The following is a 16,787-nucleotide window of genomic DNA, read 5'->3' as shown; positions in this document are numbered from 1 at the left end:
CGCATACACAGACAGACTGGCTGCATCCGGACCCAGCAGGGAGGAGAGCCCTGAGCCTCCATCTATCAAAAAGACTAGAAGAAGCTCAGAGAGTGCATGTGTGTGCGCATGCATTAGAGTGACTGACGCCGGGGGATGGTGGTGGAGGGAAGTGGGGTGCGACCAAAGGGCAGAAAAGAGCTCACAGAAATTTGCAGTGGCCCTCAGATGGGTCTCATCCCGCAGGTCCCTGAGTACCATACAGCCCTATTCCTACCGAAACACAGGGAGCTGAAGATGAAGCAACCCTTGAAACTGAAACCATGTATCCATGGCAATTTATTAAGTAACTGAGGTTTCTAGGCTTTCTTGAAGGAAATGTTTAGTGTATTTTCTAATCCTCTGACGTTCACTTCTTCACTTGTCAGCACCTGCTGGCAGCAGCTGGACTAATCTCACCAATTTTGCTGCATGTGCAAATCAATTTGATCACCCCCAAGATAAAAATCAGTAAAGTGATTAAGTTACAATTAAGGCATGTCATTGAAAGCACAGGCAACACGAAAAGGCTGAGGAGGAATTGCCCTGAGGTCACCAGCGACTTCCTTCTACCCAAGTTAAATGATTCCCCCCGCCCTTTCTCTGCCTGCTCCACTGCATGCGACACCGTGGGTCCTCCTACTTCTTGTAATTCTCTCCTCTTTTGGCTTCCATCATGCTATCCATATGCCAGGTTCTGCTCATGTCACTTGTTCTGGCTCCCTAACTGTTAATCTGTCCATCAGTTCATGCATCTATCCATCTATCCCTCCTTCCCTCCCTCCAATAGATGTTTAATGTCCCAAAGTGCCAGGCCCTGGGAAAAACGACAAAGTACATTTATGTCTGATTTTAAAAGATGCTCACATATATATATATATTATTTCATTAAATTATTGCTACAATGATATGAGGTGGCTATTAGTATCCCCATTTTATAGATGAGGAAATAGGCTCTGGGAGGATCTGTGATTTATTTAAAACAGCACAGCCAGCAGGTGGCAGGGTCTAGACATGAATTCAGGTTTTCATCCCATTAAGAATTCATAACAGTATTCTCCTATATACTGGTCAAGTCTAATTTCTCAACTAGTCTCACTGTTCCTAATTAAATGTCATGATCCAGTCAACACAAATATACTGAGACTGTACTAGGCTCTAAGGTATGCAAAGACTGGGTCTCTGCCCTCATAAAGCTTGTGGCCTCATTGGAGAGACAGACATTAAACATATGTTCACACCATAAGTATTTATTTTCAATGTATGAGGAAAAGTTGATGTAGTTATGAAAATTAGAAAAGTTTTCCAGGAGGAAATAATCATTGAGATGCATTCTGAAGGATGAGTCAAGTTAGCTCTGGGAAGACAGTATGAAAGAAGATCATATACAGAGAGGGAAAAGCATGTATATGCAAGGGTCCTGTGGCAGGAAGACCCCACGTGCTGAAAGTCTGGAGGCCAGCTTGACTGGCCTATCCAGAGTGAAAGGAGCCTGGCACAGGATGTGGTCCAGACCACACAAGACTTGGTAGCCATGATGATGATTTTTACTTTTAGCTTAAGAACAATGTGAAGCCACAAGTCAAGAGAATGACATGATTAACTTTGATTCGATTCTGAATTCGGGGTGCAGAATGGATTGCAGAGGAGCAAGAGTGGAGGCAGGGAAAACAGCTAGAAGGCTTTTGCAGTTGTCCAGTGAGAATGGATGGTAGCTTGGACCAAGGTTTTGGTGGTGGAAATGGACAGAAGAACCCCCAAAGTGCCCCCTGCTCTGCTCAAGCCCATTTTCTCACTAGACCCTGTCACCAGAGTGTGCTCACGAATTTGCAGTACGTGGAAGCTTGTCCACACTTCAGGGCTCTGCTGGAGTCTTCTCTTCCAGGAAGCCTCCTCCAGACAATGCCACTCCTTAGGGATCTTCCAGAGGTTGTGTATTTCTTCTGCATTGTCCATTCTCACACCTGATGCTTCTCTATGGCTTGGCTGTTCTCTGGTCCACTCCTGGAGATGTCTTCATTTCTCTGTTGTCTTGCTTTCTCCCTTTGGAAAGTAAATGCTTTGTTGGCATTTGCTGAATGGTTATCAACAGGGCTCCTTTGGAAATTACATTTGTAAATGATTACTCATGACAATTGCCTTTTTACCCCCTAAATTAAACACTGGTTGCTTAAATCTGTCTTCATGATCTTGTTCTATCAAAACGTATGTCCCAATTTTTCCATTATTTCCTCTAAACTCTTTTCCGTATTTCTCCTAGTAGAAAGCAGTTTCGGGGGAATGGAGTGGAGGTGGGATGGGGGCAGGATTGTAATTAAACAGAGGCCGTCTGACCAGAATTCCTATACCTTTTAATGAGGTATTTGATTAATCCTTTCCACAGGCACCATTATTCATGCCTTGATGGAATCTCATTTTATAGCTCTTAATACATGGACCCAATTTATCCACATCACATTGTATTCTAATACTTGTCATCCAAGTTATTAGCTATCTCCTTCTCAGTGTAAAATCATCAGTGAGTTTGATTAGCTTATTCCCTGGGGATGATAGGGGAGATAAGAGCAGACACAGTACAATATGACCCCAATGGTTCTGCATCCTCAAAAGAAGACTGCTACACGGAATCCATTTACAGAGCCAGAGTGGCCAAAATAAACATTTGCCCCCGTGGGACAGTCTCTCTACGGGACCCAGGAGCCTTAGCCACAAAGGGCCAACTGCTGTTGTTCGTAGTGGGACTGAGTCACCAGCCTGAGTGGGATCCTTTTAGCAGAAAATAGTGGGGTTCCTCCCCCTCCTGCTTCTTAGCCTCCCCTTCCCTCAGTGCCCTTCCTGAGAAGCACAGCCCAGAAACTCCTTTTATTCCAGGATGTCGCTGCTGCCTTCAATCTATTCTTTCCCTACTGGGGACGTGGCTGGTCGGATCATCTGGAAGGAAATGCACAGTACTGTTTATTGCTCTCTCTCCAGCAGAGAGTTGACTCTAAGCATTTAGCCCCTCCTTCCTCTTCTTAGGAACCACACCTGAGCCTTGGGACTCATAGGTGGCTTCAATGCTTTCTGAGCAAGGACACCCCCTATCCTGAAAGACAGAAGGGGTCTGCATGACACCCATAGAATGGTAGACTCAAAGCCCTCAGAATTTCCAATGCTCCTTCCTCTACTCAACCACCTCTCCTCAGTCTGATCAGGATAGCCCACCCCTCCACCCCACTCCAATCCCTGCCTTCATCTTTACACCTCAGGTCCTATCAATTATTCTTGTGCTTCTCTGAGTCTGGCAACAGGAGGATGAAAGAGGCTCATTCTTCCCTTCAAAAGGTGGGGCTTAACACTCCTCCCCTCATGTGTGGGCTGGTCTTAGAGACTCACTTCTAATGAACAGAACAAAGTGGAAGTGATGGTGCATCACTTCCGAGACTAGGTCATAAAGGCATTCTGACTTCCTCCCTCTCATGTTGTTGGCTCTGAGGGAAGTTAACAGCTATGTTGCAAGCAGTCCTAAGGTATTGAGAGCGAGGAACTGAGGCCTCCAGCCAACAGCCGTGAGTGGGCTGTCTAAGAAGTGGGTCTTCCACTAAGGTCAAGCCTTCAGATGGCAGCTGGACATCCGCCTCACGAGAGAGTGAACCAGAACCAAACAGCTAAGCCATTCCCAGACCTCTGACCCACGGAAACTGTACAAGACCACAAATATTTGTCGTCTTAAGCTGCTAAATGTTGGGGTCATCTGTCATGCAGCAGTAGGTTGCTAATACTCTCCCTACCTCAGGCGAAGGCCTGGGTTCCCTTCTCAGTTCCCTTGTTGGGTTCCATTTTCATCTCCTCTCTCTGTTTGGGGAGTCTGGTATCCCTGTGGGCCCCTGTCCTCTACTGTGTGTCCACACTGTCCTCATAGTCCCAAAGACTCCTTCCTGAGAAATGTGGGTGGAGGAGGAAGGAGTTCCCCAAGGCCTGGGTTTGGAATTCCAGCTCCTTGCCAGCCACCCAGAGTGACGTCCGGCATTAGGAGAATGACTTTTTTTTTTGCAGAGGGTAGTCTTCCTTAGGCCATGAAACTCCTTCTTGTTTCTGAACTCTAGGGCCTAGTGACTTCAGGCAGGCCTGTAGCCAACAGGAAAAGACTCTGCAAACAACGTGTTCCCTGTTGTATCATGTGCTCATCTCCTATACCCTTTTTGTTCATCTGCAGTTTCTGCAAAAGGTCATGTCTAGTTTCAACTTTGCAGTTAAGTGTGCTTGACACCAGGTGAGGATTCCAAAACTGGATGGAGGTACAAACTGGCTTAAACGTTGCAAGGTGTGCAACTATACTCCACCCCTGCCCTCCCAGCTGTGTCCTGCCAGCCCAGATACCATCATGAAGGAGGTGGCAATCTGATTCTCACTTCTCATAACTATACAAGGGGCAAAATGTAGTTTTTGATAAGAAAATAAAATCCAGGTTGCTCTTCTGTCAGGTCAAATCCTATAGGGCAAGATCAGGCAGTTATAGATGTCAATCTTTTGGAAGGCTTGGAAAAGGTAAAAAAGCAGTGGACCTAAACAGTGGAGAGGACCCCAAAGCAGTGGTTCTCAAAATATAGTCACTGGGTCAACACCATCAGCATTATCTGGGAACTTGTTAGAAATGCACATTCTTGGGCCCCATCCCAGACCTACTGAATCAACTCGGGGCTGGGGCCCAGCAAATTTGTGTTTTAACAAGCCCTTCAGGGGATGAATGGCTACAGGTTGAATATTACTGACTTAAAGGATTAAACATCTAAATCATTCATTCATTCATTTGACGTTGTTTGAGTGCCTACTATAGGCCAGACACTGAACTCTGGGGCAATGAAGAGGAATGGTTAAGAAATGCTTTCTTCAAGGAGTTCACAGCCCTCCCTTCCCCTAATTTATTACAAAGAACGCAGGAATCTGAAGACACTAATTCAAGGAATGGAAATCATTCTTTACTTGTAACTCTTTTCAATGGACAGGAGGCACACCAAACATTTTTTTCCAGGAATGATTATACTCTCAAAATAGTAACCTTTCTAAAGTAAGTAAATGTGTGGGTTTAATATATCACATACAGCTGGCTCAGCCTTTTAAGTTTAAGAAAGAAAAAGATTATGTGATTTTACCATGAATGAAATGCAGAATTACTTCAAAGATTCAGTGAGGTATGTATATGTCTGTCTTTTAATGAACAAGCTATTCTGTTGTTCCCTCATCTTCCATAAGTCTAAATAAGTCATAACAGCTAATATGTACTGTGTGCTTCCTATGGCTGGGCTCTGGAACAGCTCATTAGTCCATTCAATCCTTCCCTGATCCTATAAAGCAGATGCAGCAAACACACACAGTCTGCAGATGAAGAACAGAGGCTGGGAGAGGCAGGAACAGGAACCCAGACTCACCTCTTAACCCCAGGCAAATTATCCTCCTGTTTTGTACTCTCAGCCCCACTGGGTCATTTTGCTGCTCATTAAAACTACTGATTAATCAGGAAAACATAAAAGGAAATACCACCCTCCCCTAACAGATTTCTTGCATGGAACCACTGGCCAAAGCTTGAATTGGGGGATTTACTTTTAAATTTTAAAATTTATGCTGGATTTCTCTTTCAATAGTTTAGGTAATGAAGACCTGGCTATAAACTTCTTATGGTCACTGGCATTAGTGGCCTGTGTAAGAATCTGGTCCATGCTCAACAGATCCTGCTTTAAGAAGATGCTCCACATTTTTTCTTTTCTTAGGGTGTCTCAGTGATGCTCAATGACTCACTGTAGTACTATCAAGGCAGATGATTTTCCTGTGGTTGGGATGAACTTGAGTTGATCCAGCCAAGCCTGAACCTGTGTGACTGTGGATGGCCAGTTCATCCAGCAGCAACGGGGATGAAGGATGTGACCTATGGCTACAGAAGAAGTCAGAGCTGTCTGGCCGGATCAGCAACACACTCAGCTCTTTGGGATGGGCACAAGACCTGCCCTTGTGTGTGGCTCATCTGCCACACAGCCTCCTTTATTCACAGGGGAATCACGGGTCACCCATATTTTGGCAACTAGATCAGGAGGTTTCTTCTCTCTATTGCATCCTTGGGAATAATCTGGTGCCTTTAGTTATATGTAACCAAGACATCTAAAGTTCATGTGGGCTGCGTAGAAAACCCTACAGGTATCTTTCAAGCCATGTACGAGTATAGAGCATGGAACTCAAGGGGAACTGAAATGCATCCGCCCTTCTCATTGACTTTCTGTAATCAGGCTTTTTAGAATAAAAAGTCCAGCCCCTATCTATTTTTAACTCAGGGCTGCTTGTTGGCTTTTGCTGAGACATTGATTTGATTAGTAGCATTCTGTGGAACTACAGACACGAGATGTTGAGCTCTCAAATGTATGATTCATTTCAGGATTCTGAAATGAGAAACACACCTATCAATGGCACACCAGAGGGTGGGAGATTCCGAGAAAACACTTCATGCATATAAATGGGTCATGTGATGAAAAAATGTGTTTACGGTTACAATCCCGAAGCCAAGGACCGCCCGACTGTGCTCTCTACCCTGAGAAGTGATGGTTCCATGGGAAACCGCTGGGATTAGACAATCCTGCATTTGGACCCCCATATGCCATTTCATTTATCTACCTGTGACAGGGACAGTGCTGGAAGAGAATCAAAAGATGACAAATTGCTTCTAGTTTTAAAGGAGCCGTTGAGGCTGGGTGTATGCCCAGGGGGACTAGGTTTCGTGCCAGGAGCCAGTAGTTCATCCCGTTCTAAGGCCACATTTTGGCAAACACCAACCAGCAGATGATGGCTGTCACCAACAGACTTAAAGACACCTGCTCTGAAAGCCTGAAATCCAGTCTTTCTGAAGACGTGTGTGACAGAGCAGACCTGCCCACACACTACAGTGAGGCAGGACAGCGGGTATGTAGCAAGAGTTCCAGATGACAGGGGTTTTCCCTATGTTGAGGCAGACAGATAACAGGGGGATGATTTTGCAGGACTCCAGAATAGAGAGAGATATAGTATCAGTAAATGGTTCTGGGAAAGAGTGACTCACATGAGATAAGCAGACAAAAATTTCTAGGGTGCTGGCCACTAGAATCTGCTTGTGTGGACACAGAACCGCCCAAGCTTCCAACTTCCCTGGGGGCAGGAAGGAAGCACATTGGGAGTTTCAAGATGGTACATTTGAGCAAAGCATAGCCCTCCACAACCCCCTTTGCTCATCAGCCAGTGGTCCAGCCAAGGCTGCTTATCATTCCAGCTATGACCCTGCTCCTTCTTTCCAGCAGATTTTTACTCTCTGGCAATAACCACTTAATTCATGTCAACCCACTCAGTCTTCTGGAGGTGAGCTTTCCTCAACCATCCAGTTTGTGTTTCTCCTCTTCCATGCACTAGAATTCACAAGGCCAGACAAGGGCCTTATACATGTACATGAAAATGTGCATGTTTATGCAAACTGACGTCAGGCGTTCTTCTATGTGCTACAGTTCTATTTCCTTATTTTATCCTCCTGACAACCTTGATGAAACAGGTACTATTATTATCCCCTTCCTGTAGATGGGGAAACCAAGGCACAGAAAGATTGAGGGATTGGCTGAAGGTCATAGCGAGTGAGCAGCAGAGCCAAAACCACACCCAGACAGCTTGGCTGCAGGGTCTGGCTCTTTCCTAACCAGGTGCTGCCTCTCTAGTGCAACACTGCTTCAAACACGGTGGCTGGAGCCCACATGGGCACAGGTTCACTCAGGCCTTCCTCCTTCTCCGGTCCAACCCTCTGGAATTCAGTGGGTGCTTGGGCTGCAGTGCACAGCCTGCAATGTGAAAAGACAGAGGCCCATCTCCAATTACCTATTTGTTTCTAAATTCGGGCCAGATGTCCAAACATTCATTTTGTGCTTGTTTGTTTGGAACATTCTGCCATGTTGCACGAGACCATGTCATAGATGGTCTCTCTGTTTTCCTGCTTAGCCAAGCACCTGGCTGTCTCTGGCAATATTCTGGCTGTCAGCGACTGATGTTCCCTGCCTAACTTCATTATACTTTACAGCTAAAAATGCCTATTTTCCATGGGGCATATTTACAGCACATTATATGCCAAAGCACTTTCAAATTTCTCATTTCTAATAATAATGTTGGCACATAACCACCATACCCATTCCATGGATGGGCAAACAGAGGCGAGAGGTTATAGCAATGTTGCAAAGGAGTCCTAAATTGCCAGGTCTCTTGAGTCACTTATATACAATTCTCTGTCCAGATTGCTTCCTCTCAACTTCCTGTTTAACAAACTTATCTGTGGCATGGGAATAAGAGATGCTATCAAGATCAGGTTGTATCTGTGTCTGTACTCAAGCTCTCAGAATATGAACAAGCAATTCTAATCTCTGGTGGCAGGGACACCAATGCTCAGCTTTCTACCCAAACCCATTCTCATTAGTAGGTTTACTTGCATGAAACACATACTTGGAGTTTTTGGTATGCACAACTCTCTCCTCACCCACTGTAACTAATCAGAATGCTGAATGGATTTATTCTCATGCAGAACTCAACCAACTGCCTTTATCATCTGCTGAAATGACCGTAACTTTTTTTTTCTGATGGAATCCTCTGGCCAGGAAATGAAAGAGTAGATCAGAACCTATAAGCAGATTGAATCATCTTCCTTCAGAGTCAAAACTGTAAGACTGTTTTTCAAACAGTTATTACAGAAAGCTCAGATCCCAAGTCAAGGAGATATGAGAAAGCTAAAGGATGTGTTGGGTGCACATAAATCTGAAACTAGAAACTGCCAATGTTGGAAGTATCATACAGGTAAATTTGCCTCCTGTAGTGGGCACATTCTTTTTTGCTGTTGCTATGCATTTTTTTTCTCCTGGGGTCTCCATTCATGGAAAATATACTGGGGGGAGAGAGTTCTTTTTTTTTTTTTGTCTTTTTTCGTGACCCGTAAGGGGATCGCAACCCTTGGTGACACCCGCACCGCACTCAGCCAGTGAGCGCCCTGGTCATCCCTATATAGGATCCGAACCCGCAGCAGGAGCGCCGCTGCGCTTCCAGCGCCGCACTCTCCCGAGTGCGCCACGGGCTCGGCCCAGGGGGAGAGAGTTCTAGTCCCAGCTCTGCCTCTGTGAGTTGTGTGGACTTAGGCAAGTCACTGAAGTCTTTTGAGCTTCCAAACCTGTGAAGCCAGCACTTACCAGAGTACCTCACTGAATTGCTAAAAAAATCAAAATGAGCAAGCTATGAGAGAGTGCTTTGTGAATGGCACTGTAGGTGCTGTGGAAATGCAAAGTATTTCTAAAGGTATATAATCAACCTCAAAAGGCAGAAGTGAGAACAGAAACCTCTCAACTATTTACAAAGGAATCATCTTCCAGAGAGACACTGATGAGAAGTGGCATTGGGGGCTGAGACCATGGAAGACAGAGTCTACACCATGCATTCAAAAGCAGGGGATGGACCGTGCACTATTTCATGTATTCAGCACCTCTGCTCATGTTCGTTCTTGAGTTCTTCCTATCGTACTTCCTAACACATTACTTGGTACGTAGTGGGTACTCATAAACGTGAGACAAACCAAACAATGCCACCTGAGGATTTTAGTCCCTCTGGTACAGAAAGTTCATCAGTGAAAAAGGAACTGGGGCTGAGAGGGGCGATTTCTGGAAGCCTGAGTGTAGGGTGACAAGCCGACTCAGGCCCAAGGGATTTCCTGGGATAAGACAGTCATGCTGCCCGAGTGTCCATTTTGCATCCTCCCAGCTGGTAGGGAATAAAGTATCTGAATTAAGGGAAATCTGATAGAAGGCATATATATCTCTGAGTTCCTAAAGAGTGGATCACTAGAGATTTATTGCCCGGGTGTATATTTTTTTCCTTTTTGCCCCCATTAGTTTTAATTTCCCTAGCTGACACCATCTTTTTACCATCAGGAATCCAACAGAATCACACCCCTTTTATTTTTCCTGCATCAGATTATCACCTCTAAGATATTTCCCTGATCCCTGTCGATGGCTTCCTGCCACCAGCTAAATCTTCTCCCTAACAGCTCATGGCATTCAGTGTAAAACTGCAGCCTTTAGCAAGATATGCATTTGGCATTGTTACAAGTGCTTTGTGCAATATTCACCAGAAACACACATGCACTGCAGAACTGCTGCCTGGATCAAAATCTGACTAGTGCACATAGAAGGGAAATGACATTTTGGGCCAATGAGAAGATGTGATCAGTGGGGGATTTCCCCTTTAAAAACTTACAGCAAAAGCCTGCCTGAGATAATTCAATATTCATAAATGGAAAGCAGAGATGGCGTTTCTGTTCCTCCAAGAGCAATAGCTATTTATCATGGCAAATGACTGAAATAGTTGAACGTACAATGCTTTACCCAGTGCTGTAAATGACAGTATACAGAAGATTAAACTTAAGCCTAATGCAACCCTTGAGTTTCAACAGCTGAGTCCTATAAATGGGTACTTGTTAAGAGGAGAGAATCTTTTTCCTGGTTACTATTTAAAAGTGTATCTCTATTAAAAGCTTGTCGTAAACACAAATTACCAGGAAGCCCACCCCTAGTCCTGGGCAGGCTCTTCCTCAGGGCACTGACGTGTATAAGACACATCAAAATGACATAGTGACAGGCCTGAGACTTGACGTGTGTGCTGTGGTGACCTCAAGAGGGATAGCAGAGGAATCAGATGAAGGCAGAGGGACTTTACAGAGTGCTCAGTGAGCACTCACTTCCAGCCAGTCCGAGCCCGGTTGGAAGGGAGACAGTGAGGACTCCAGCAGGCTTTAAGGAGACCTTCAGAACTGAAATGATCCGGAACTCCAAACTGCTTCAAAGAGAAAGTTTCTTCTAGTGTCTGCTGTTCTGGAAAGTATCAAAGAACCCTGACCTAGAGCCCAAGCCCCAATTTTCCTAGCTAAATTTTATTCTCCAAGCACTTGCTCCTCAAAATGAGGACGAAAAGCACCAGCATCACCAGGAGCCTGTTAGAAATAAAGACCTACTGAATCAGAATCTGCATTTTAACAAGATTCCCTGGGGGACTCTGCATGCACATTAAAGTTTGAGAATCCAGGGATAGGTAAGCAGGTATCAGCAGGGAGAAGGAGCCCACTGATGTTCCCACTGGAAATCATGACAAATGACAAATCTGATTTATAAGACAGGCCTGGCAGTAGACCTAGGTTTCTGAGTTCTCCTTCGTCTAATCTTACTTCAGAACACTTCCAGGAACTTGAGAGAGATATTTTTTTATGATCTGGGAATAAATGTATCACTCTGAACTTAAGAGATACCCCAAAGCACTCCAGGATGTAAAACAGAGTAAATTAGCAAAAAGTTCATGCCTTTAAAATTAATCAGGGTGCCTCTAATCCTTGTGTGAGTCAGTAGGCTTAGAATGCAACGCCAGCGTTTTTGACCATGATTTAAATTCTTATAAGTACTAATTGACTTTAGATGGGTAAAGTATACAAAGATCTTCATATTGTTTGAGAAGAAGATAGAGATTCTGGATAACTTTAGTCTTTATAAGAAGAAAAATTATAGTTCAGTATGTATGTTAAAAACTTAATGGTAATCACTAAATAAATAGATTTCAGAAAAAGAATCTAATGCAGTCCAGCTAGAAGAGGGAAAAATGGGGAGAAAGTAAGGAAAATTTTGCTAATCTAATGCATGGTAGGAAAGGAGGACAAATAAGCAAATAAAAAGCAAGGTAAACAGAAATACAAATGAAACGATTAAAAATAAGTCCAAATATATAAAGTAATCACAATAAATGTAAATGGATAAAACTCACCTATTAAAATACGTTATCAGAATAGACTTTTTAAAAAGCCAGCTATATATTGCTTACAAGAGAGACACCTAAAACAAAATGACACAGAAAAACTGAAAATAAAAGACTGAAAAGAGATAAAAAAGGCAAATACATTTGATCAAAAGAGAACTGGGTAGCAAAGTTAATTAGATGGAATAGAACCTAAGGCAAAAGCAGTAACAGGCATGAAGATGCCAGCACTGAAACCACAGGACAATCAAACTTATATGTGCCCAACAGCACAGCCTCAAAATTGTAAAACAACAGCTGTCAGAGTTACACAAGAGACTGACACACTTACAACCATCACAGGAGATTTAAAAGTCCCTTCTCGGAAATTACAGAGCAAGCAGACAAAAAATGGTGAGGAATTACAAGATTTGAACAAAATAAACAATAAATATATGGAACCCTACACACAAAAGAGAGATTATATAAATTTTCCAATTACACATGATTTGAACAGCAAAATGAACAATAAATATATGGAACCCTGTATATAAAAGAGAGATTATATAAATTATCGAATCACAATTGAGACATTTATAAAACTGATTGTGCACTAGTCACAAAGGAAGTATCATAAGTTATAAAATGGATAACTTATAACTAACATTGTCTGACTACCAGCAAAAATAAAACAATATTAAGGCCACACTCCTCACTACCCTTTACTTTTTTTTTTTTTTTTCCTTTCTGTCTTTGTTCGCGACCAGCAGCGGATCGCATTCCGCAGTGTTGCGCCCGTACCGGACCGGGACCGGCAACGGGATCGCAACCCTCGGTGTTGCGTCCGCACCTCGCTCAGCCAGTGAGCGGCCGGTCTGTATGTGGGATCCGAACCCTCGGCGGGCGTGCTGCCACGCCTCCCAAGCGGCGCACTGTAGCAGTGCGCCCCCCGGCCCGCCCGCCTTTTTTTTTTTTTTTTTCCTTTCTGTCTTTGTTCGCGACCAGCAGCGGATCGCATTCCGCAGTGTTGCGCCCGTACCGGACCGGGACCGGCAACGGGATCGCAACCCTCGGTGTTGCGTCCGCACCTCGCTCAGCCAGTGAGCGGCCGGTCTGTATGTGGGATCCGAACCCTCGGCGGGAGTGCTGCCGCGCTTCCCAAGCGGCGCACTGTAGCAGTGCGCCACTGGGCCGGCCACTACCCTTTACTTTTGAAAATGAAAACCACACTCCTAAATTACCACTTGGCAGTGATGTGATTTTTTTTTTTTCTATGTGTGGCCTAGGAGCTATGGGACTGGGTTAATTTACATGACACTTTTCAGGGGTATCACAAGAAACAGGAAACTCCCGGACCATTAAAGCTACATTATTTTGTGCCCTGAACTAAATTCCAAACTAAAGGGAAGGTGAAGTACCTGACTCTCAGAAGAAAAGAAGGGCTGTGTGTGGCTAATCACGACCTAGTTGTATAGCACTAGAGGTTGCTCTGGCACACCCCAGCCCATGCCCTGTCCTGCCACAGTATACCCATCTCTTTTTGCTTACCAATGCAGGCTGGAAGAAGACCCTGTCCTTGAGGGGCTCTTGGCACCTGGAAAAGGTGCTATTCAATTGATGTGGTATCTTACAATAAATGGCATCCTGGAGTTGAGAAAATACTGTAGTTAACAGTTTGTAGAGGACCTTCTGTCTGTTCAGTCACAGGGCCAAGCACTTTTGAAAAATGAGTAGAGTTCTTTCCTCCCTGGCTGCCTGAGGATCAACCTCCATCATGAATGACAGAGTAACTATCCAGATCAGGAAGTTCATGACTAATCGGCTACTTCAGAGGAAACAGATGGTCATTGATGTCCTTTATTCTGGGAAGGCAACAAGACCCAAGACAGAAATTTGGGAAAAACTAGCCAAAATATGCAAGACCACATTGGATGTCATCTTTGTATATGGATTCAGAACCACCCACTTTGGTGGTGGCAAGACAACTGGCTTTGGCATGACTAATGATTCCTTGGATTATGCAAAGAAAAATGAACCCAAGCATAGGCTTGCAAGACATGGTCTGTTTCAGAAGAAAAAGACCTCAAGAAAATAGAGAAAGGAATGCAAGAACAGGAGGAAGAAAGTTAAGGGGACTGCAAAGGCCATTGTTGATGCTGGCAAAAAGTGAGCTGGAGATTGGCTATCAGCAAGAGTAAAGATTATGCAATAACTTTATCTGCGGTGATTGTGCAAATTTTTCAGGGAAGGATTAATAAATTGCAAAACTTTAAAAAAATGAGTGGGAAAGACTGCATAGCAGACACACTGGAAAAATATAGGTCCATGTGTCTCTGGAGAAGACAGCACTCCCCTCAAGGAATCCTCCCAAACAAAACCAAAGCCAGATGGATGGTTCTTCCCCTGGACCGTGCTGTCAGCCCAATACAATTCCAGTGCCAGCTGAGTAATGAAACAAATATTAAAATGAAAACTCTAAACAACTTAGAAAGGATGGAGCCCAGGATCATGATAATATTGACCAAATCACATTGATGACAGGTCTGCAAGTTCTGTGGACAAGTGGAGGTGTGGGGAAGAGTGGAAAAATAGGATAAAAGAGCGTACCATAGGTGTTCAGCTGTGCACTGGGCCTTGTGGAGGACACAACATCCCAGTGGTTTCTTGCCTCACAAATATTACAAGCCATGGGGTTTGGTGGCCTCAGGAGGACACCCTCCTCTTTGGGCCTCCCCACTGGTCTCCTAGCCCTGCTCTGCACCACCCCCATCACCATCACACCACTGTCCCGAAGAGAGCTGCGGCAAAGGTTGGTAAAGGCTGGAGGATCCTCATCACTAAACCCTAGGGACCTATGGGGTGAGTGTCACAAGTTGTAAGGATATGACAGGAGCAGCTCAGCTGAGAAAGTGGTAGAAGAATTTTGAAAGAGCTACTGTCCAGCCCTGCCTCCTTAAATGCACTGGTGAACTTGATTCACATGGACTTGGAGAGGGTGCCACCATCAGGGTGACACCACAGAGCTGACGATACTGTGGGTCACTGAATTGGGGCCAATGTCAATGCAAACTTCTTGTTAAGGGGTATGCAGTATCACTCTCCGGTTAAGAAGGTTTTCTGTTTAAGAAGGTACTTGTTTAAGAAGGTTATGAAGGTTTAAGAAGTAGGGACAGACACTTAATAGAGATGAGCAGAAAACCACAGCCATGACCCAAGCTAAGGCCATGCTCATCCAAGAAAAATGTTCCTCTGGAGAAGGCTCAGAATTGGAAGAAATGACTCAGGGGGATAAAAGTAAAGTATCTATGATGCTATTAAACAAACAGATAAATAATAGGGTTAGTCAGAAACCAAACCTTAGGCAGAAATCTGCAGTTCTGGTATTGTAAAACAAAAACTACTTTGCTTGCTTTCGCTGGAAAAAAAATTATCATTCATTCCATGTGAAGTGGGCTTCATCATAGTGAAATCATTGACTTACTCTTCATCATTTCTTCCCTCCAATTTACATTTTCCCCTGGACCTATTTCTTTCCCATGTGTCTCCTAGACAGCATTTCCCAATTTGCGTTCATCTTTCAGAAGTGCCTGGCCCTGCGGAAGAACAGAGGAAAGATCCTACGCAAATGCCAACTGCGGTATTTCCTTGAGCCCAGGATACCAATCATTTCAGATGTGACATCAATTTAACAGCAACTTTTTCTGGGGAGGAGGGGGGAGAAAACCTGCCCTAGTAACCATACATATGATGGGAAGAAGACTTTTGACTTTGAAACAACAGGGCTTGGAAGCTGCTTTAGAGATAGCCAGCATCCCCGAGGCAGCCTGCACACGGGTTCCTAGTCTGTCACACCTTTGGAGGGAACTCTCAGTGACCCCAGACAAAGAGCTAAAAATTAGCTCCTTGAGACAGTACTCCAAGGGTCCTTCCCAAAGGAAAACCATGATGGTGGAGTGTTGTGGCTTAGATGGGAGTCAGGGTCTAGCATTAGGGTCTAGCATCTAGCATCTAGCATCAAAACCATCCTTGAAAACCCTTCTGCTTATAAAGCACGGTACACATGGTTTGGGCGATGGTGGACTCTCTCCATGGCCAGTTAGAAAATAGGGTTAGAAAATATCTGTTTCGGGCCGAGCCCGTGGCACACTCGGGAGAGTGCAGCGCTGGGAGCGCAGCAGTGCTCCCGCTGCGGGTTCGGATCCTATATAGGGATGACCGGTGCACTCACAGCACTCACTGGCTGAGCGCGATGCGGCCGGTCTCAAAATGGACAAAAAAAAAAAAAAAAGAGAAAATATCTGTTTCCCTGCTCAGACACCAGATGAAGGAGTGGGCTTGTGACTGAGGCCACATCATTAGGGGGAAAAGTGCATTATTATTATCATACTTGTTGCTGTTGTTCAGTGCAAGTGAATGAATTCAGATAAGAGTGCTAATAGTGAACTATCTCAAAAAGAAATTAAGAAAACAATCCCATTTACAACAGTTACAAAAAAAAATATGATACCCAGGAATAAATTTATTCAGGGAGGTAAAAGATCTCTACACTGAAAACTATAAAACACCGACAAAAAAAATTAAAAAGGACACACAAAAATGGAATGATATTTGTGTTCATGGATTGGAAGAATTAATGTTGTTAAAATGTTCATATTACCCTCAAAGCAATCCCCACCAAAATATCAATGACAATCTTCCTAGAAATAACAATCCTAAAATTCTTTTTTTTTTTTTCCTTTTTGGTGTCCGGCAACGGATCGCAACCCTCAGTGTTGCGCCCGCACCTTGCTCAGCCAGTGAGCGGGAACTGGTCTGTATGTGGGATCCGAACCCTCGGCGGGAGTGCCGCCATGCTCCCAAGCGGCGCACTGTAGCAGTGTGCCACCGGGCTGGCCCCACAATCCTAAAATTCTTATGGAACTACAAAGGCCCCGAATAACCAAAGCAACCTTGAGCGAAAAGAACAAAGCTGGAGGCATCGC

General features: G+C 44.4%; 1 protein-coding gene and 1 pseudogene across 2 annotated transcripts in view; one reads left to right on the top strand and one right to left on the bottom strand.

Annotated features, from left to right (window-relative positions):
- The window catches only part of ATXN7L1 (ataxin 7-like 1), a 219,869-nt gene that overhangs the window by 110,139 nt on the left and 92,943 nt on the right, over positions 1–16,787 (bottom strand). The gene's annotated exons all lie outside the window — the stretch shown is intronic.
- On the top strand, positions 13,580–13,975 carry LOC103586638 (annotated as a pseudogene).

Source organism: Galeopterus variegatus, unplaced genomic scaffold, assembly GCF_000696425.1.
Source record: "Galeopterus variegatus unplaced genomic scaffold, G_variegatus-3.0.2 Scaffold20, whole genome shotgun sequence".
NCBI lineage: Eukaryota > Metazoa > Chordata > Mammalia > Dermoptera > Cynocephalidae > Galeopterus > Galeopterus variegatus.
Note: the sequence above shows the minus strand (reverse complement) of the source record. Positions and strands in the feature narration are given on the sequence as shown.